Source organism: Chrysochloris asiatica, unplaced genomic scaffold (genome assembly GCF_000296735.1).
Source record: "Chrysochloris asiatica unplaced genomic scaffold, ChrAsi1.0 scaffold00031, whole genome shotgun sequence".
In the NCBI taxonomy this organism is placed as follows: domain Eukaryota; kingdom Metazoa; phylum Chordata; class Mammalia; order Afrosoricida; family Chrysochloridae; genus Chrysochloris; species Chrysochloris asiatica.
The window spans coordinates 2789384-2812148 of NW_006408549.1; the positions used below are offsets into that span (position 1 = coordinate 2789384).

General features: G+C 38.8%; 1 protein-coding gene and 1 pseudogene across 1 annotated transcript in view; both read left to right on the forward strand.

The window, feature by feature from the left end:
* Window positions 1–22765, forward strand: part of STK3 (serine/threonine kinase 3) — a 370424-nt gene that overhangs the window by 340634 nt on the left and 7025 nt on the right. The window lies entirely within an intron of this gene.
* LOC102842191 lies at window positions 15988–17369 on the forward strand (annotated as a pseudogene).

Sequence of the window (22765 nt, forward strand, 5' to 3'; positions counted from 1 at the left end):
GTGCATTATCAGACATGCAAACTCAACATGTAATGACGCAGGGGACTCCTTTAGTGAGATAGCTAAAGCATGCTGGGAAGTACCTGGTTTTCCTAAATACTCCTTTCCTGTCCTACAGCTGCTGATGCACCTATGAACACACACACACACATCCACAAACTTAACCTTTTTAGAAGTTTATATTTTTTAAGTGACTAGGCAAGTAAGATGCTGATAGACACTGTTCCAATTCCTACAGAATTAACACTCAAGTGCATAGCTAAAAACATTAAGCACTGAGTATCCTAAATGATAAAGAGAGCCACCTCAGAAGCTTGACACCTCTCTCCAGGGAATCTCATGAACCCCTCTGTGTTCCTGTCATTTGTCTGAACAACAACAACAAAAATCCACAGCCATCAAATCAATTCCAACTCACAGAGACCCTATGTAAGGTTTCTGAGAGGGTACACCTTCAATGGAGTAGACAGCCTCCTCTTTCTCTCAAAGAGAAGTGGTGTGTTTGAACCACCAACCTTGAGGTTAGCAGTCCGGTGCCTAACCCACAGCACTGCTAGCTCATGGTGTCGTTGTTGTTTGCCATCTAGGTGGCTCTGACTCATAGCAGCCCTGTGCCCAATGTAAGAAAACACTGCCAAGTCCTATGCCATCCTCAAACTTGTTATATTCAATCCCTCTCATTTGGGGTCATACGTGTTTTCGCTGATCCTCTGCTTTACCAAGCATGATGTCCTTTTACAGGGACTGATCCCTCCTGATAGCTTGTCCAATGTATGAGAGACAAAGTCTCGCCATCGTGGCTTCTAAGGAGCACTCTGGCTGTACTTCTTCCAAGCTAGAAACAGCTTTCCAATTTGGATAGGTTCCAAGCCAAACTGACATTACTGGATTCAGTGTTGTCTTTGAATTCCTACATAAGCACTTCTCCTGTCTGACCTGAGGTAGGTCAATTAGCCTCTCTGAGTGCCCTTGCTTGTTAGAGGGGGTTGTTATATCTACCCCATAAGGTGAATGCTAAGATTAAATTACATGCGTAGAGCTTAGTATAGTGTCTCCCACATTGTAAGTGATCAGTCATTGGCCCTTTCCCTTTGCTCCCATTTATGTCCATAAGAAATGATTTTCTCCCCTTTCTTTGTGAACAAAGATGAAATTTAAATGTCTTTAGTTTTCTTTAGACATGTTGAGGTTAAACAGCCAGACAGAATGTGTCACGGAAGTTTTCAGTTATAATCCCAGAATTTATAGACATTCACAAGGTTAGCCAAAGAGATAGACTGCAGTCCTTCAGCTAGACAGGGTGGTAGCGTCGGTTTGGGAAAGGAGGCTCTGCCAGTGGATTGGATGTCAGTACAGCTTTTAAGCACATTCTGTAAGAGATTCATAATGAAGAATTGAACTTTCTTCTATAGTGTGTCAAGTGTTTGAAATTGTCATTATCTGAATGGTCCTAGCAAATGTCTTATTACATAAATATGTCTGTATGATCTGTTTAAGCAGGCTTCATAATATTTGGATTGATTTGAAAGTTCTTTTATTGTATTCTTCACAATGTCAGAATGCTGTAATATATTGAAATTTTAAAATGTGTTAATTTAAGTACTAATTGTTATCCCTGCTGCTCTGTCTTATTGGCAGAAGGGCCATTACCTGCTTATTTATATCAAAATGAATCAATTCACCATCTATCTGTCTATTAATTGTACTGTGGTGGCTTGTGTGTTGCCTGTGTTGTGGGAAACTTGGCCACTGATATTTCACATACCAGCAGAGTGTCAATGGAGCATCCTGACTAAGACACCCTAGGAAGAAGGATTTAGCTACTGGACAGTGAAAACTTTATGAGTAACAGCAGGACATGTCCATTATAGTAACAGAAGGTGAGTCCTTCAGGTTGGAATGCACTCAAAAGATGACCAGGGACGAGCTGCCTCAAAGAAGTTGAATAGTGGGGATGGAGTTAAAGCCTTCAGGACCTTCATTTGTTGATGTGGCATCACTCAAAACAAGAAGAAACAGGTGCAAACATCTATATTTGGACTGTATGGAGTATGAATCTAGGAAAAACATAAGTTGTCAAAAATAAATGTAACATTTGAAGATCAGTATCCTAGGCATTAGCTGAAATGAACTGATATTGGTGGTTTTGAATCAATCATATGATCTACTATATGACAGATTGAAAAAGGAACAGCATCACTTTCATTGTCAGAAACAACATTTCAAGATCTATTCTGGAAGCAGAATGCTGTCAGTGATAGGATAATATCCATATGCCTACAAGGAAGCATTGATGTGAACCACAAGGTCAACAGTTCGAGCACACTTACTGCTCCACAGGACATGGAGAAGGCTTTCTGTTCCTGCAAAGATTTACAGCCTTGGAAACTACATAGGATCACTCTTGAGTCAGAACTGACTTGACAGCACTTAACAATAACATCAAGAAATTTGGAAGACAGATACCTGGCCAACTAACTGGAAGAGATCCATATTCAGGTCTGTTACAGAGAAAGGTCAGCTAACAAAGTGTGGAAATGATCAGTAAATATTACACACAACTATTAATTGGCTGAAAATAATTTTAAAGTGGTTACAGTAGTGCATCAGCAAACAATTGCCAAAAATTCAAGCCAGATTCAGAGGAGGATATGGAAGGAGGTGATATCATTGCTAATGTTAGGTGGATCTTGGCTGAAAGCAGAGAATAACAGAAAGATATTTACCAGCCTCAGAAATTGATCATTAGAGGGCTAAGACATGCTTATACAGCCACACAATGGAAGTGCTGCTGAGTCAGTTTCAACTCATAGCAACCCCTGTCTAAGTTTTCCAAAATTCAGCTGGGAGTTGAACCATCAATCTTGGAGTTAGCATTCCAGCACCACACCAGGACCCCACACCTCAGCATAAAGAAAACAAAAAATTCTCACATCTGGACCATAAGCGACATCATAATAAATGGAGAAAAGATTGAAAGCTGTTAAGGATTTCCTTTTACTTGGATTCACAATCAACATCCATGGAAGCAACAGTCAAAAAATCAAATGACGTATCACGCTGGGCAAATCTGCAAAAAACCTCTTTAAACTGTTAAAAAGCAAAGATGTCACCTTGAGGACTAAGGTACACGTTTCCAGTCACCTCATAAGTTTGTGAAAGCTTGAATATGAATAAATAAGGAAGACTGAAGAAGAATCGATAAACCATTTGAATTACGGTGTTGGCGAGGAATACTGAATATTCCACAGGCTGTCAGAAGAACAAACAACTCTGTCTTGCAAGAAGTACAGCCAGAATGCTCCTTAGAAGCAAGGCTGGTGAGACTTTGTCTCATGTTCACTGGACATATCAGAAGGGACCAGTCCCTGGAGAAGAACCTCATGCTTGGTAAAGTTAAAGGGTCAGTGAAAAAGAGGAAGACCCTCTGCCAGGTGGACTGATAACAGTGGCTGGAACAGTGGGTTCAAGCATAGAAACAATTGTGAGGGCAGCATCAGACCCCAGACAGTGTTTCACTCTGCAAGTCGGGACTGACTGGACGGCACCAAACAACAAAACAGATCAATGCACTTGACTGAATTTTTGCTTGTGCCTTGGTGTATTTCCTGCTTTCATTGTTACTAAAGTGAGTATGGCAGCCTCTGAGCAGTGTTTTGTAAAACCAAACCAGATTCTGTTCAACACAGTAAAAATTTGAGCTAAAATGGAACGTTAGGGGAAAAGGGAGTGTGTTGCTCCAGGCCACAAACAACTCAAAACAGTCAGAGGCATGCACTGGTAAATTTTACAAAAATGCTATAGGCAAGTCAGCATCAGAATTGCCATAGAGAATTATTGTTGTTAGCCATTCTGTTGATAGTTCATATTGTAAGAATTGCTAGCAGATGGGAAAATAGATGAGTCAGGATACAGTATTAGCAATCCATATTTTTTTAATCACAGGCCACTAATAAGGTCTATAGCATCTGTGAGATTTATTTAAACAGTTGCTTGGAAGCGTTTGTTTTCCCAGTAAACACAGCAAACCTTGCACAGAATTTTCTTGATTGACTATTTCACTGAATGTATCAAATTAACATAGATTATTTGAATATGTCAAATTAACATAGAAGACCGGTTGCTTCATTGTACCGGTGTCTTCGTTTACTGTGGCAGACTGATTATACTGGCAACTCTTGGATCCTTTCAGTCTTGAAATGTTGCATTTATACATTTTAGAACTTCCTAATCCTATCTGTTTAAGTGTTTTCCCCTAGAGACCTTGAGTCAGATTATTTTAGAAAGTGATTCGTTCTTGTCATTTGAATGTGATGTTTTACATTTTGATAGTAGAGTTGCTATATAAACTTAATGAAAGTTCTAATTTTATAGAAAACTCTTACTTTTGGTCAGTTATCAGAAATTTTCATGGCATTAAAAATAATTTTAATAATCAGAAACTTGAACTGTCAGACGTATCTGTGAATTGATTTAATCTTCTTTTCCATCTTCTCACACCACTGAGTTACTTGTGCTGCCGTTCTATGTAAGATCTTGTAATAAAGTTTTGACTTCCCTGGGTGGTACATACCTGACTGCTAACCAAAATTTGCAGGTATGAGTCTGCCCAGAGGTACCTCAGAAAAACAGCCTAGTGATCTACTTCTGAAAAATCAGCTGGGGAAAACCCTATGGAGTACAGTTCTACTCTGGCGTGCTTTGGGTCACCATGTGTCAGAATTGATGTTATAACTGGCAGTAAAAGACTGACTCATTTGTCTGTTTCTTTTACTTGGATTTTTTTTTTTTCTTTTAAGGGCTACAGAACAATAAGGTATTTGAGGATATTAATATATAATCTCCTTTACCTCCTGAATGAACTGTGATAATCCAGAGCCGTCATAACGTAACAACCCTTGTGAGGATGGCCCCGTGTTTTATTCTGTTGTACACCGGGTCACTCTGAGTTGTAACTAACTCATTCGCACCTGATACAACAGGGTTATCATGAACAAAATGCTTATTGGAACAATTACACCAAACTACACCAGCTTTCAAACAAAATATAATTCCTGTTGAAAAGTCATTTAGACTTCCTCATTTTAACTTAACACCAACAGGTATTTTATTCAATCATCCATCCATTATTGTTTTAAGAGTTTGAAGGTTTTTCTTTGAAGTCTTTCATTTGTGTTATTTCAAATTTTTCTGATAATTGCTGGGAGATTGTACTCTAACTAACCTGAAGTTCAGTGAAGATGATAATTCTGCCTTTTATGCTTCTGTTGTTGATCACATTTTAAAAGACTGTTCTGTTTGCATGTCCTGCTCAGGTTTTCTATTCACTGTGCCCTTCACAGCCGAATACCTAACCATCATTGTCCCTTCAGCTCCGGTGGGAACAGCCCTGGGATCTCTCCACAGCCCAGTGCCTTTTTGGTGATACAGCATTTTAAATTCAATGGCAGTGCTGTATTAACTTGGTCACTTTGGATTTCTATCCAAATAACTGTTGTTATCTGGAAACATGACCAAATTTCCAGTGAAATTTTATATTCAACTATGATTTAATATGAACTTGCAGAACTAGAAAGTAGTTTTGCACCTGATCAAAATCAGTTAACCCTGTCCTCCCTTATCTCTCTTACTTTAAAACCGTCTAAGAAAATATGCTTTCATTAAAGAACGACCAAAATTTGTCATTTTAATTCAATGACATCCAAAGAATTGGATGCCTTTTATACTTCAAGAATATTGTGAACCGCTCTCCTTTTGCCCTCCTCCCACTATTATAAAGGCAATAAACTGGAGCAGGCAGGAGAAGGGCTCAGTGCTGACATAGCCACCTGTCTTGGTAACACTTTTCCTGTCTCGTGGATTTGGTTTCATTGAGGATCAGATCTAATAACCCATTGTACATAAGCATGTAGAGCCTCACACTGTAATGGAAGCTTATAAAGTTGCTGTTTTTCTTACCCTTCCTACTCCCCCTCCCCCATTGTGACACTGTAGGATAAGCACTAGACTGGTAACCACAAAGTCAGCTGTTCAATGTTACCAGCCACTCTTGACCCTATATAAGGTCCCTATGAGTCAGAACCAACTCTATGGCAAACACCTACTAGTATAAAAGAGTATTTTACTAATAACAAAAGCAGGTTGATGTAGACAGGAGCGGCAACAGGAGAGGGAAAAAGAAAATGTGCCCACACACAGAAGTCCTGGTGTGACACTGGGGTTAATGCACTGGACTGCAAAGTCAGTTTGATCCACAAGGTCGGCACTCATAGCTCACCAGCCGCTCCTTAGAAACCCTATACAGGGTCGCTATGGGTCAGAACTGACTCGAAGGCACTTAACAACATAAAGACAGAGAGAGAGGGGGAGAGAGAGTGTCCTGGTGTGGTGCTGTGGGTTAATGCGCCAGACTGCAAAGCCATTTAAACTGCAAGGTTGGCAGTTCAAGCTCACCAGCTGCTCCTCAGAAACCCTATACAGAGTCGTTATGGGTCGGAACTGATTCGACAGCACTTCAAAACAACATATATGTATATAAGGTTTTAATAAATATGTAATTCCAAGTTCACCTTTTTAATCCCCATTTTTTATAAAGCTGAAGCTGTCTCTATACAGAATGGGGATTGAGAAGGTGAACTTGGAATTCCCCCCCCCCCCAAACTTGTTAATTTTTGTTGTTAACTGCTGTCGAGTTGGTTCTAACTCATAGCGACCCTGTATAGGTTTTCCAAGGAGCCGCTGGTAAACTTGAATGACCTTGCAGTCCAGTGTATTAACTCACAGCGCCACACCAGGACTCTTTGTACATTTGTAGTAACTGAGTGAATACCAATAAACTATGATATAATAAGTTTTTTAAAAGTGTTAATGTAGAAATCAGATCATGTCTCTGCTGAAGCTATCTCATTTTCTTATTTAAAATATAGAAGTTAGGTTGTTTTTGAGGTTCTCTTTTGCACTAAAGGAGCCTTGGTGGCGTAGTTAAGCGCTTGGCTGATAACCAAAAGGTTGTCAGTTTGAACCCACTAGCCACTCTGGAAGAAAGTAGCGTTCTGTAAAGATGACAGCCTTTGAAACCCTCTGGCCCTCTGGGACAGTTCTACACTACCCTATAGGGTCACTGTGAAGTGGAATCCACTCAGTGACAATGGGTTTTGGGTTCTGTGAAGGTTTAACTCATACACACTTAAGTTTATGTTCCCATAAAACAAATGACCTACTTTCATCATATAAAATGTTTGTTTTTTTTAACAATCCAATATCCCTCAGGCCCGTATTTACACAAAGAAATTCTTTTGAACTCAGTTTAAACCTTTCATGAAAATTGATTTTATTCTTACGTTTGTTTGCCCCTGATAGTTGTCATTTCAAATGTCCAGGAAAAGTAAAGTTTCTTGCAAATTGGGGGCGGGGAGGTGGTCTCAGACAATGAAACAATATTCTGAAACTGATCTCTTTTTCTTTGGCTATATGGTGTGGCACTGTGGGTTAATGCGCTAGACTGCAAAGTCGGTTTGAACCATAAGGTTGGCGGTTCAAGCTTACCATTCACTCCTCAGAAACCCTACAGAATCGCTATGGGTTAGAACCAACTTGATGGTACTTAACAACAACATATATTTTAGAAGTTATGGGTCATGATTCCAAGGACTTTGCATCCAAGTTGTTCTTATAATTATTAAGTTTATTCACTTAAGTATGTTGTATTTGTTCACTTGAATCAAATAGGCACTAGCACAGAGGTATGTTTGTAAAGATTGTAAAACTATAGTCTTCCTTAACATCATTAAGTTCTGAAGTTTGAGAACTACTGTTACTTGTCGAAGTTCAATTTTATCATAAAATTCAAAACTCTGTTTGGTTACATACAATTAACCTAAATAAGGAAAAGCCATTTTTTGATGAGTTGAACCTTTGTCTACCTTTGTTCACACATAGTGAAAGTACAATGTACAATCTAAAATTTTTCTGTTTACTGACTTGTCTTAGCAAATTCTAAACTCCAGTAAATACTAGATCAAAGACTTGATACTCTGCATGCTGTTTACTTTTGCATTTCATTTGGAATTAACAAACCAGCATCAACAATGATAATACATACACACCGATTTGTATTTCATGCATAGTAAAAATATAACTCATAAGCAGCATTCCTTTCCTATGTTACAAAGTGAATTCGGGTTGATGTACCACAAGCTCTGTTGATCCATAGGCATAAACAATTTTGGAGTGATTTATTTTCCTTTTTATAAAGGTTTCAGAAAAGCAATTTACCTGACTTTAGTGAAGGAAACTTTTGTCACAGTAATATTAATATTAACTCCAGAAATTCAAGTTTCTTTCTAGTATTATCCTTTTTGTTGTTGTTCTTAAGTTGCATCTAGTTGGTTCCAACACATGGTGACCCTATATAGGGGTTTGTTGTAAAGTTCCATCCAGTTGATTTCTGAGGCTTTAAATCTTCAAGGGAGCAGAATGCCTCATCTTTCTCCCATGGAGTAGCTGGTAGGGTGGAACCACAGACCTTTGTGGTTCACAGTACTTATCCTTTAGAGCTACCTTATTACCATAAAAATTGTTTTAATTTGGGTTAGCATTTTAAAGAGGTGATAGGATATTATGTGGTAACATAAGGTCATATTGGAGAGTTAAGTGACTCCATACAATAAGCACTGGACTGTGAACCACAAGGTCCACGGTTTGAGCTTACCACTGCTACCTACTCCACTGGAGAAAGATGAGACTTTCTGCTCCCACGAAGATTTAAAGTCTTGGAAACCCTATCAGGGCGCTATGAGTCAGAACCGACTTAGCCATACTTAACAACAACAACATAGGATCATTTGATCATTATGAGTGTCCATAAAGTTCTGTCTGGTTTATGAATTTTTTGCCACTAAGACATTGAGTGGAGTCCTGGTGTGGCGCATTGGGTTAATGCACCAGACTGCAAAGTCGTTTGAATTGCAAGGTTGGCAGTTCAAGCTCAGCAGCTGCTCCTTAGAAACCCTATACAGGGTCACTATGGGTTGGAACCGACTCAACAGCACTTAACAACAACAGCAACAAGACATTGAGCATTGTTTTCCAAGAAATTGAGAAAAGCTATTCTTCCAGGTTTCCCTCTCAGAACCATTTTCATGCTTGTGGAAGGCTTGCTGGCTCCAGAAACTCAGGGTGCTAACTACCTCTCTCTTTAGAACTTTATCAGAAAACAAAACCCAGCCAGAAGTTTATGTCTGTAAATCTTAACTATATAAAAAGTAAATCTATTAACTGCGTATATGTTTTTGCATATACCGTAATGTAGAGACTTTTAAACCTCCAGTAATAACTATTTAATTAAAAAAATGAACAGAGCCTCTGACCACAAATCACAAATGCAGAGATTTGGAAATTCTTGCAACAAATTGAGTGACTTAGAACATGAGAAATTTCTGCTCTCACAGTTTGAGAGGTTACAAGTTCAAAATCAAGGTGTCACCAGAACCATTCTTTCTGAGCTCTCCAGGGGACTCTCGTCCATATCGCTCTCTTGTAGCTTCTTGTAGATTGTTGGTGCTGCCAACAATCCTTGCCTTTCCTTGACTTCGTTTGTAAATGATCACCCCACTCTCTGGTTCTGTCTTTACACAGCAGTCTTCCTGTTTGTCTCTGCATGTGTCTCTTCTCCCCTTCTTTTAGGGTAGCAGTCATAGGGGACCCACTCTGTTTGGTTCAATATAGCCTACCCACTACCAAACCAGAGTCCTGTCCACCCAGGACCTTATTTGGAAACAGGGTCTTTGCAGTTGTAATCCTGTGAAGCTGAGGTCATAATGGATTAGGACGTTATATGTTTCTGCTCATGCTGTTTCCCTTCTTCTCTTCTCTTCTTGTCCCCCGGGTCGCAGTTTACTCATTCTTCTCTAACTTAACTGTGCATGGATTTGTCATGTCCACTAGATTGCAAGCTGTTTGTGGAGAAAGGGAGAGTGTTTTGTTCTTTGTATTGACAATGCTTGGTCTATGGAAATCCTCAGTAAATACTTTAAAAAAATAAGTTAACGGTGGTATCCTCTGACAGCCCTGAAAACATGGCTTACCCGAAGGCACACTCCCTATAACCCCAACTTTACACAGCCCAAATTCTGAGGTTTTTTGTTTTTTTTTTTCCTAAATCAAATCCCAGAAATATATAGAAAACCAAACCCAACCTCTTGCCATCAGGTGGCTCCCAATTCAGAAATAGGTGTGACAAGCATGAAAGTCAGCCATGTTCTGTCTTAAAACAGCCTCAGGCCTTTGTTCTGAAGCTGTTTGTTCTTGCATAATGCAGTGATTGAGATTGTTTGATTGCTATTCGGGCTTCATTAGCAGACCTGAAGTAGAGATAGAAGGGTGTACATGAAGTGACAGCATGACAAGGGTCTGACAGCGCTCCTTCAAATGAGGGTTGAGTAGATGAGCTCCATACAGGGCCAGGTTAGATATGGATGTTGATGGCAATGACTCATCATCAGGGAAAGACTTTCTCTGGTCCTGTGCCCTCTGCTTTAGGACGCAACATAGTCCATAATGTATTTTCTTGTAAAGATTTTTCATTCAGAATATTTGAAACAACATTTTATTAAACAACTAACACTTCAGTACTTAGTGAATTCACGTTTCTGGAATACCTAACTCCCCAACCATGCCACAGAATTGGTTCCTCAACATCGAAGACCAGTTTTTCACACATTTTACATATCAGAAACACAAAAGTCTGTTAGAGAAGGAAAAATTTTCTTCTCAGTGGCTTCTGTCTCTAAATTCAGTCCATTACTGTAATGTAATATTTATAAACCTTTGGCAGTTTGCCCCAGATAATATAGTACAAAATATTTACAGGAATATATTAACGCAAAATTTTTTAATGTACTAAATCTTGTTTACTACATATGATATTTTTCTAACCTTTTAGCAACCCATTGCTTGAGTGATTTATTCTGTATTCCTAGCTACATGTCATAGTATTAGCAGTATTAGTGAATAGTTTCTAGGCATGTGCACGTTCTTTAAAGTCTAAATATTTTTTTGGAATATGTGAAGTGAGAACATGAAATTCATGCATAAAAATCAACTATGAAAGAATACATTGAGAGGAGCCCACGATCGCAGCCTAGACTGACACACCAGCACACCCCCCGACATCAAAGTTTCAAGAAATCAAGTTAGACAGATCCAGATGACAACCTTGGAACCCTAAACGTCACACAGAAGGATGAAGAATTAGACTGAGCCCTAAGTGAAAGAAGAGACAGAAAGAAAACAGCCGATGTAGAGACAGACAGATCCTCAGTGCCTTGCCAATCAGCTCAGTTTAACACAGCCATCTTGGGGCAAAGTGGACCTCGTTCCTGGGTGAGGAACTTAGAAAGGCAACGACATGAAATTCACAACAGGAAAAAGAGCTACCTGGAATCAAACAGGCACTCTAGATACAGCCAGGGTTAAAAATGGAAAGCACAGGAAGGTTGGGCAAGAACTGCAGTGACCCTCCCAACCACAGACGAGATGGGGCACCAGGGACTAGGAAAGGACCTTCTCACCTGTGGCAGCACCTGCCCATTTGGCCAGGAAACATCTGAATGATAAAACTGCAGAGTAGCGATTAAAAGTCCCATACCTCTCCAGCCTCCATGTGCTCCCCCAACCCTCATTTAAATGAGCCAGGCCCCAATTACCTGGGACATGCCCCTACACCCCGTAAGCACTGGAGCAACCCCTAGCCTGTTACCCATAGACTGAGGGAAGTTCACCCACTGTTCAGTGCCCAGCTGCTAGTGGGAACACACCTGCAGCCTAGCAACCAGCAGAAGCAAGCCTACAGCATGGCAACCAGCAGGGACGCACCTACAGTCCAACCACCACCAAGATCACATGTGTGGCCTGGCGACTGGCAGGAGTGCACACACTGCCTGACACTCATAGGGGTCATGCCTACTGCCCAGTGACCACTGATAGCGTATTCTTGCCCACCAGAGCAGTTCCCCCCATTCTCCCATAGTAACCAGAAAGGTACCTAATGTCACTGCCCAGAAACCAGCAGGTGTGCCTCATACCCTAGCCCAGCTTCTAGCTAACACACCCCGGCAAACTCTTCCAGTGACCAACCTGGTATGACGTGCAGGCACACTTCATCACTAGTGACCACCAGATGCATTACTGCCCTATGGCTATGATGGTGACCTCTTCAGCCCTCCAGTGGATACAATAACTGCTAGCACCAACACAGAAGGATGTCATGATCCTACAGTGGGCCCAACACTTGTCACCCATCATAAGAGAAAGACAAAGTCCTGGTGTAGTGCTGTGGGTTAATGCACTGGACTGCAAAGTCAGTTTGAACTGCAAGGTCGGCAGTACAAGCTCACCAGATGCTCCTCAGAAACCCTAAAGAGGGTCGCTATGGGTCAGAACTGACTCAACAGCACTTAACAACAACAACAGCAACATAAGACACAGAACCTGTTAATTCCACTCAATTCAGTAATGGAACACATTCAAGGCTAACCACAAAGAGATCTACCACGTGTATGTGACCTACCATATCCACTAGTGAGAGGAAATCACACCCAGCCATCAGACACCACCAAAGTCACACATAAACCAAAACCCCACAAACAGATACCAAGACATCGTGCCCTGAAGTGCAGACAATGCGCTAACTGCTCTCAGAGACAGCAGACGAGATCCACTCATATAAAGAAGCCAGACAAGATGACTCAAGTAAGTGACCAAAAGAAAACCTTCCTGAAGAATAATTGGTAATGGAAATACCTGATGAGGAACTTAGAAAACATATATAGGATCCTCAAGGAAAGCACAGACAAAAGTCTGCAATCATTTAGGAAAACAATTTAAAAAATAAAAAAAAAAAAGTAAAATAAACAATTAGAAAAAACTGTAAAAAACAACAGTCAGAAATTCAGAAGATTAACAATAAAATCTATTCAATAGAATCAGTGAAATAGAGTGCAAACCCCTTGATACTAATTTATTTGAGAAACAGGAAAAAAGAAAATGAAGGGAAATGAAGACAACCTAAAAGTTTTATGGGACACTATCAAGAGAAGTAATCTATGAATGATTAGAATTACAGAATAATAGGAAACAAGAATAACAGAGAATTTTTGAAGATTTGCTAGCAGGAAACTTTCCTAATACCAAGAAAGATGAAATTTCCATCCAAAAAGTTCAAAGAACCCCATATAAGATAGACCCCCAAAAGAAAGTCATAAAGATGTATCATAATCAAACATACTAAAACCAGAGATAGAATACTTCTGGGAGCAACTCAGGAAAAAATGAAATGTCAAATACAAAGGAGCACCAATAAGACAAAGTGCTGATTTCTTGGCAGAAATCATGCAGGCAAGAAGGCAATGAGATGGCATATATAAAATCCTGAAAGGAAAGAACTGCCAACCAAGAACCATATATTCAGCAAAATTGTCTCTCAAGTACAGTGACAAAATTAGGACATTTTCAGTGAAATAGAAATTAAAGGGAATTTGTAAAAACCAGACTAGGCTTTTAAAAAATATCAAAGGGAGTCCTTCAGACAGAACCAACAGCATCAGATAACAGAGATTAAGTGACACAACAGCATCCCACAGATACCAACCCAGACAAAGAAATCTCAAAAGTAACAAAAAGCTACAAAACTGGAGACAGAACCAGAGATGCCAATTTGCAAATGATGACAACTTCAAATCAATAAGAGGGAATAAATGTATGGTGGTTATAAAACTTCCACAGGGATAGAACGTCAAGGCTATATCAGTAAATAACAGGATGTTTTCAACTTAGGAAGATAAAGGTAAATCTCAGAGAAACAAAGAAAATTAATAAGTCTACTCACCAAGATAAAAAAAGAAAATCATGACTCAGTAAATACAAAACTACAAAGGAAATAAAAAAGAAAATCCATAAACAAAAAGAACTCTGCACAGAAAATAAAGCAGAACAAAGAAGCCATCGACATACACCATAAAAAAATCATAACAGAATCAGAGCAGTAAATTCATACCTGTTGAATGTAATGATATAAATTCCTGAATGTCAAATAGTTTAAATTCATCAGTCAAGAGACAGAGTAGAGATTGGGTTTGTTTGTTTTTTTAAAAAATCAATGTAATGCCTACAAGACACATATTAGACATAAATAGATTCAAAATCAAAAGCTGGGGGAAAAATACATCAAACAAGCAGTAAAAAAAAAAAAAAGCAACCCCAAACACATTGAGACACCTCGAGTTACAGTAGGACACAGTGGAACTGCTCCATAGGGTTCTGAGACTGATCATTACAGGAGCAGATTGCCTCATCTCTCTCCCACATAGAGGAGGAAAAGAACAGGAGTGGCAATAGTAATCTGAGACAAAGGGCATCTAGATTGATGAGGAAGAAGTAAAACTATCCCTATATGTAGATGACATTACTATACACAGAAACTCTCAGAGACCACAAAGAAAGTGGAGAGAACTAATGGAAGAGGTCAGTAAAATGGCAAAGTACAAGATCAACATACAAGTATCAGTTGTTTACCTCTGCACTAACAAAGAGAACTCTGAAGAGGAAATAAGATAATACCATTTTTAATAGCACTCAAAAGGATAATCTGCCTAGGAATAAATCTAACTAGGGACATAAAAGTTTATAAAGAAAACACTGTGGTCCAAAAGAGACCTCCATAAATGGAAAACCATACTATGCTCATGAATTGGAAGACTTAACACTATGAAAATGTCACTATTACCCAAAGAGATCTACAGCTACACTACAATCCTGATCCAAATTCCATCAATTTTCTTTAATGAAATGGAGAAGTAATCTTCAACTTTATATGGAAAGGAAAGAGACCTCACATAGAAATAGGCAAAGCACTACTAAAGAAGTAAAACAAAGTAGGAACCATCACTGACCTCAGATCCTAGTACATAACCACGGTCATCAAAACCGCCTGGTACTGGTACAATAACCAGTGGAACAGAGTTAAGAACCCAGAAACAAATCCATCTAGCTTTTCACAACTGATTTTCAACAAAGGGTTGAAGTCCTTTAAACGGGGAAAATAAATTATCTTTCTCTTCTGGCAAAAGTAGATACCCATTTGCAGAAAAGTTAGACAGACCCCATATACAAAAATGAAATCAAATGAACCAAAAACCTAAAACTTAAACATAAAACTATAATGTTCATGGAATGAAAAATGGGGACAAATCTATGGAATCTTATCTATGTCATAAAGAGGTTATCAAACAAAACAAAAGTATACAAACAGAAGATGATGAACTAAATAACTACAACTTTATAAAAAATATATATGTTCATCAAAAGACTACAAAAAAAAAACAACAACAAAAAGACTACCAAAAGAGCTTTCTTTGACGCTATCAAAGCTGAGATAATGACCACATGAGCCTTAATAACGTCAAGAGACACCTCCCTCTTTACCCTGTTCCTCCTCTCCAGGGCATACCGGTATGTAAACCTTCTTGTCAGTGGCTTGCTGTAGAAGAGCTTTTCCTTTCCATCTCACCCTGTGATGCAGACATATGGGGGAAATCAATCTGAGATGACGTCAACCCCTTCCTCTTTGTTCTAATTACTGTATTATCTGACAGTTAACATTGGGAAGAGTTTAATTGGCATCTTGTGGAGGTAACCAGTGGCCCCTGGAGAGAATATATAGAACTAGTGGAGTGAATCCATATGAAAGGCTGCAGGCTTTGATCTTCATCAGGAATATGGGTTTTTATGTACATAATGGAATGCATACAAGAAGTTTACAAATGATTAGAAGAATTGATTTTTCTAAGAATCATCATCTGTGAAATCTATATCTTGCTGTTCATTCCTAAACAAGTCATAGAAGCAGACCTCTTGGAAACCACTTTAATCAAAACTAAGAATTTGAAAAAAGCAGGTGCTGAACTTTAATTTGTCTCCTGAACAGGAAAAATGGGCTGTGATCAAAACTGTGGGCTTATTGCTGGGCGGTCATTGGTGCAGTCCTGTCTGTGTTTGAAGGCATTCTAATGCCAGTTGGAGACAGTTAAAAAGGAAGTTGCCCTTGAAAAAGGTACACTTGCTTCTGCAGTGTTAAAACAGGCACTGAAATTTACAGGTAGTTTGGGATCTACAATGTGCTAAATCCAAAGGAACTGATTGCTTAACAATATGAGTGCTGTTAACTAAGAGGTCCTTATACATAGAGAGTTCATTGTCTAGCCGAAGGAAAATGTAACCCAGGACCCTAAAACACACACAGCCTCTTTTATAACCCCTAATGGTGCCATCTTTTAACCTTCACTATCAGTTGGAACAGAGAATGATAGTTTCACAGTTCTCAATCTGGCTGTAGTAGGTGCACCCCGCATCTGTCAAAATGCATTTGTTCAGGTGTTACTCAGTACACTTCTCAAAAAGTCAAAATCTGGTGTGTTTCAAACCAAAACTCTGGACAAACTGTTGTGGGGCTACAAGGATCGAGTTCTGAGTTTGGTTCCATATCCTGTTAGTACTACAGTTGGTGTAGTTTTTCCTTACAATAATACTGTAGATGGAGTTTATAAAGTTTTTGTTGGAAAAGATAACATAAGCAATATTGCCATAATTGACACAAAGGTAAAAATAATCTCTCCTATTGGCCAAGTTATTATGACATGATTAATGGCACAGATGCAGCTTCATTTCCTCCTTTTGTTGAGAAGACCCGGGTGTTTTCCTCTGACATATGCAGATCAATCTATGCTGTGTTTGGTTCTGAAGTTAATCTGAAAGGAATTCCTGTGTGTTGATTTATTCTTCTAACCAATGTCTTTGCATCTCCACTTCAGAATCAGACAACCACTGTTTATATACAGAGAAAAGTTCTCTCGATGAATTGTACATTATATGGTGTGTTAGACATAGGCAAATGCAAAAAAGGAAAACCTGTGTACATTTCACTACCTCTTTTTCTACATGCAAATCCAGACATTGCAACAAAAATAGAAGGCTTGAATCTAAATGAAGAAGAACATAGGACATATTTGGATGTTGAACCTGTAACTGGATTCACTTTACAATTTGCAGATGGCTGCACATGAGTATATTGGTCAAGCCAGCCAAAAAAAAAAAAAAAATGATGCATTAAAGAATCTGAAGATGAGCTATCTTGTGTCTATCCTGTGGCTTAATGAGACTGGTACCATCGGTGATGAGAAAGCAACCAAGTGACTGGACAAATAAACCTCCTTGGCCTGGTTGAAATGGGCTTGCTCGGTGTTGGTGTGGTGATGTTTGTGGCTTTTATGATTTCATACATGCAGACCAAAGAAAGTAAAATAAGCAGCAAATGAAGTCTTTGCACTTAAGCACCAGCTACATCGGAACGTTTGGTAACAGTCTATAAAATGGAGATTTAATACACTTTATCTCTACAAAAAAACAACAACAACAACAACTTACCTTTTTAGTTGAATAAACGACAACACTACTTTTTTGCCCCAACCAGCAGCACATTTCTAAAGGATTACTGAGCTGCTGTTAAAATCCATACTTTGAACAACAAAAAAGGAATTTTTAAAAGTCATCACTTACAAAATTGAATTGATTTCAGTTTCTACAGACCTGACTCAGGCATAAATCAATTTGGTACCAATTCACTTGGTTTCCTGGTGGCACATTCAGCAGAGGAGTGGATGGTCTAAACATATCCTGGGCCTTGGACTCTCCTGTCTTCCTCATCAACTTGTAAGCAGCAGCATCTTCGGCAGTGTCCCTGTCCCTGTTGGGTTGCAAGAGACAGACCCCAGGATTGCTGATAGCACATCATGCTTGAAGAGCACCAAATACTTTGAAAGACATTTAGTAGTGGAAAATAAATGATTCATTTATCGTTTTTGTGAGCCATTTGATATCCATTACTTCAATTTCTTTCTCTATGGAATCCTTTGTACAGTGGCAGTAGAGATCATACTATTTTCTTATTTTCTAACTATACAGGTTTTTATGTTTTTGTAACATGCAATGATTTTCTTTGTAGCACATTTTAGTTCTCTAAATTGAAGGAATTTTTCCCAAGTTCTGCCGCTGTTCTGAAAATCCGAATAGACTTTGCCCTTTCTACCTAGTTGCAACATATGCTTGGCAACTTAAGAATGCTGTGCTAGTATTAAAAGATGTAAATGATAATAAAAGAATTATTGTATGCAAGATTATGAAGAGTTTTTTTAAAAAAAGACTGCCAAAGAGTGAAAAGAGAGAACCTACAGACTGGAGAAAAAAATGTGGGCAACATTATCTGATAAGGACCTAATTTCTAAAATGTGTAGAAAGTTTCAACAACTTTATAACAGAAAGACAGCTAACACACATGAGATTACTATCCATAAGAGAGATTCCAATCAAAACTACAAAGTGATATCATCTCCCCCCACAATAATGGTGCTGATCTCAAAAACCAAAAACAGCAGCAACAGATGCTAGGGAGATTATGGGGAGATTGATACTCTTACACACTGTGCTGGTGGGACTGTGAAACTGTACAGCTATAGAAAATGGTGTGGCACTTGCTTAGAGAGCTAGATAGAAATAGCATACGATCTGACAATTCTCTTGCTAGGTATCTAGCCTAAAGAAATGAGAGCTATACTGTTAATAGACCTATCTATGCACACTCATGTTCATTGAAGCATTATTGACATTGAAGCCAAAAGATGGAAGCAATCTAAGTGTCCATATACAGATGAATGGATAAACAAATTATATCACATACATGCAATGGAATACTATGCAACAATAAAAAAATAATGATGAATCTGTGAACTACCACACAACATAGATGAGTTTGGAGGACATGGTGAATAAAATTAATCATGGAAGGCCAAATATCATATGAGACCATCACTGTAAAAAGTCAGGAATGGGTTTACACACAGAAGGAAACATTGTGTGATGCTTACTGGGGATAGGAGGGAAGGAGAGGGAGAATCGCTCACTAGATAGTAGATACCTGTTCATTTTGGTGAAGAGAAAGATAATGCATAATAAGAGGGAAGTGAGTGCAGCATGACCGGTTGAACCTAAGACTCAGGAAGGCACTGAGAGGCATGCAAGAATAAAGGACAAGAGTAGGAAAGAAAGAAAAGAGCAAAATGGATTTCAGAAGAGTCTTTGAAACTTTCTCTTAAACATAAAGAAACAAAAGAAACTAGAGGAAATGAGGAAGTAACTGAATAGAAAATTTCAAAGGGCAGCTCAAGAAGACAGAGTCAAGTATTACAACGAAATGTGCAGAGACCCAGAGGTAGAAAACCAAAAGGATAGAACATGTTCAGCATTTCTCAAACTAAAAGAACTGAGAAAAAAATTCAAGCCTCAGATTTCAATATTAACGGATTCTATGGGGTCCTGGTGTGATGCTGTAGGGTAAGCACTGAACTGCTAACCACAGAGTTGGCACTTCAACTTACCAGCTGCTCCTTGGAAACTCTATACAGGGTCTCTGTGAGTTAGAACCAACTTGACGGCAGTTAACAACAACAATAGCAGTGGTAAAATATTGAATGGTGCAGAAAGCATCAAAAAAAGATGGAAGGAATACACAGAGTATCCTGTACCAAAAAGCCGTTCAAGAGTTAACATATGGTAAAGAGCCAATCATATTGAAGGAAGATGTCAAAACTGCACTGAAGGCATTGGTGAAAATCAAGGATCCAGGAACTGATGGAATGCAAATAGAAATCTTTGAACAAACTGATTAACGGCACTGGAGGCGTTCACACATTTATGCCAAGAAATTTGGAAGATGGAGACCTAGCCAACTTATTTTAAATGATCCATGTTTGTGCCCATTCTACAGAGAGGTGAGCCAACAGAATGTGGAAATCATTGAACAATATCATGTGCAAGTAAAATTTTGCTGAAGATAATTTTTTAATGATTGCAGCAGTACATTAACAGGGACTGCCAGAAATGCAAGCCAAATTCAGAAGAGGACATGGAATGAGGGATATCATTGCTGACATCAGATAGATTTTGACTTAAAGCAAATGTATCTGTGGATCATGCCAAACTATGGATAGCATTACAAAGAATGGGTATTCCAGAACACTAAACCGTGTTAATGAGAAACCTGTACATAGACTAAGAGGCAGTCATTTGAACAGAACAAAGGGATACTGAGTGGTTTGAAACCAGGAAACGTGCATCAGGATTGTATCTTTTTACCATACTTATTCAATCTGTATGCTGAGCAAATAATCCAAGAAGTTGGATCATATAAAGAAGAAAATGGCATCAGGATTGGAGGAAGACTCATAAATAATCTTCAATATGCAGATAATACAATATTGCTTGTTGAAATTGAAGAGGACTTAGAATATTTAATGATGAAGTTCAAATATTACAGACTTCATTAGGAATTACACTTCAGTGTAAAGAAAACCAAAATCTTCACAACTGTATCAATAAATAATATCGGGATAAACAGAGAAAAAATGAAGTTGTGAAAGACTTTATTTTGCTTAGATTCACAGCCAACACTCATGGAAGCAGCAGTCAGAAATTCAAAGGATGTATTGTACTAGGCAAATCTGTTGCAAAAGACCTTTTTTAATTGTTAAAGAGTGAAGATGTCAATTTGAGGACTAAAGTGTGCCTTACTCAAGCCAAGGGTCATAAGCTTATTATGATGGTTGGGCAGTGAATAAGGAAGCTTGTAGAAGAATTGATGCATTTGAATTATAGTGTTGGTGAAGAATATTGGCAGTACCATGGACTGTCAGAACAAACAAATCTGTCTTGCAAGAAATTTAGGCAGAATGTGCCTTAGAAGCAGTAATGGTGAGACTTCATGTCTTTTACTTTGGACATGTCAGGAAGGACCAGTCCCTAGAGAAGGACATCATGCTTAGTAAAGTAGAGGGACAGTGATAAAGAGGAAGGCCACCCACCCACACAACAAGATGGATTGACACAGTGTCAGCAACAGTGGGCCTCAAGTGTAACAATTAATGATGGCACAGGACCGGGACGGTGTTCTGTTTTGTAGTACATAGGTTCACTGAGTTGGAGCCACCCAATGACAACTTTTACACAAAAAGGGGCTTAAAAATATTTGTGAAAAAATGGAATTGAAAGATAATGGAATTTTTCTGTGAACTTTTTAAAGCCTTTTTATGTATAATCCTGCAGCAACAGTAATAACAACCATTAGTTTGTGAATGAATACACAAGATACATTGCTAACTAGGTGTAGAAGGTTGTATGGTACTATACCTGCATACATATATAAGTATGGCTACATACATATATGTAGCTTTGTACTGCTGTATGCATATTCATATATAACAAAGTACATAGGGGGCATAGCTATGGAAACTTCTTAGACATAGCTACTGGGACTGAAATACTGGGTCAGAAAGCTAAGGATCATAGTTTCGAGAGACATATAAATGAATTGGTGTAGCATAGTTCATGAAGAAAGTGTTCTGCATCCTAGATTAGTGAATAGCATTTGAGGTCTTAAAATCTTGCAAGTGGATGCCTAAGAAACAGCTATTGCTCCACTTGGAGCAAAGGAGAATGAAGAAAAGTAAGGAAACAATTAGTCTAAAGGACTAATGACCCACATGAGACCTGAAAACCAGAGAACTAGAAGGTGCCCAGCTCCCACTTCTGACTGCCCTGACCAGGAACATAATAGAAGACCCCAGCTAGAGGTGGAAAATGTAGAACAAAATTGACATTCTTAAAAAAGACCAGACTTACTGGTCTGATAGAGACTGGAGGACCCCAAGACTATAACCCTAAGTCATCCTTCTAAAATGGAACTGAAGCCACTCTTGGGGGCCATATCTCAACTCAATAGACTGACCTAGAAAAGAATAGCCACCAAAAAGAAGGTGCTTCATAGAGCATTCAACTATTGGAGACCTAAAGGGCAGTACTGGCCAAAGAACAAAGATGAGAAGGCAGGGAATGAGCCCAGAGGAAATGGGGAGAGAGGTGGCACACTGCGGGGATGGAACAATTTATACGTGAACTGTTGACAGGGAAATGAATTTCCTGTGTAAAATTTTACCTAAAGGACAATGAAATGTTTAAAAAGAAGAAGAAAATACACATGACTGTGGGATCAAATACTAAATTGTGTGGCTTAAATTATGAATGTTACATAGAAATTTAGAGATGGGAAAGATTAATGTGGGCTGAAATAAAGATCATGTTGTGAAGACTAGAGAAGTAAAAGTTGGAGCCTGTGTAGACAGCAGCAGGGTAGATCTTTCTCAGGGAAAATGAATAGCTGTTTTTGATTTGCATTGACCTTTCAACTCAGCATTGCCTGTTTAATCAGTTCAGAATGTTTTGACGGTCCCTCATGGTGTATTATTTAGCCCTTCAGTAATTTGAACAGTGCTGAGCATATAACAGATGTATCATTAATACTTGGATTAAAAATTAGTGAAGAAAGACTAATGTATACAGTATACTACTATTGAATATATGTAAGTCCCTGGGTGGTTTTAAAAAAGAGTTATCTGACCTCATATAACTTCACAAGGGAGAAGGAGAGTCAAACTCATCAGCGTCGGCCAAAGGCCAATTTCTGTGAGGCTGGGATCAGACATGCCCGCCCCCTCTAACCTTCTTCTCACTTCTGACATCAACCCTCCCTCTCACAGCACTCGACATCTCAGCAGGGCTTCATAATCCATTGCAGTGGTAACACAAAACTCACAGACAATGCTCA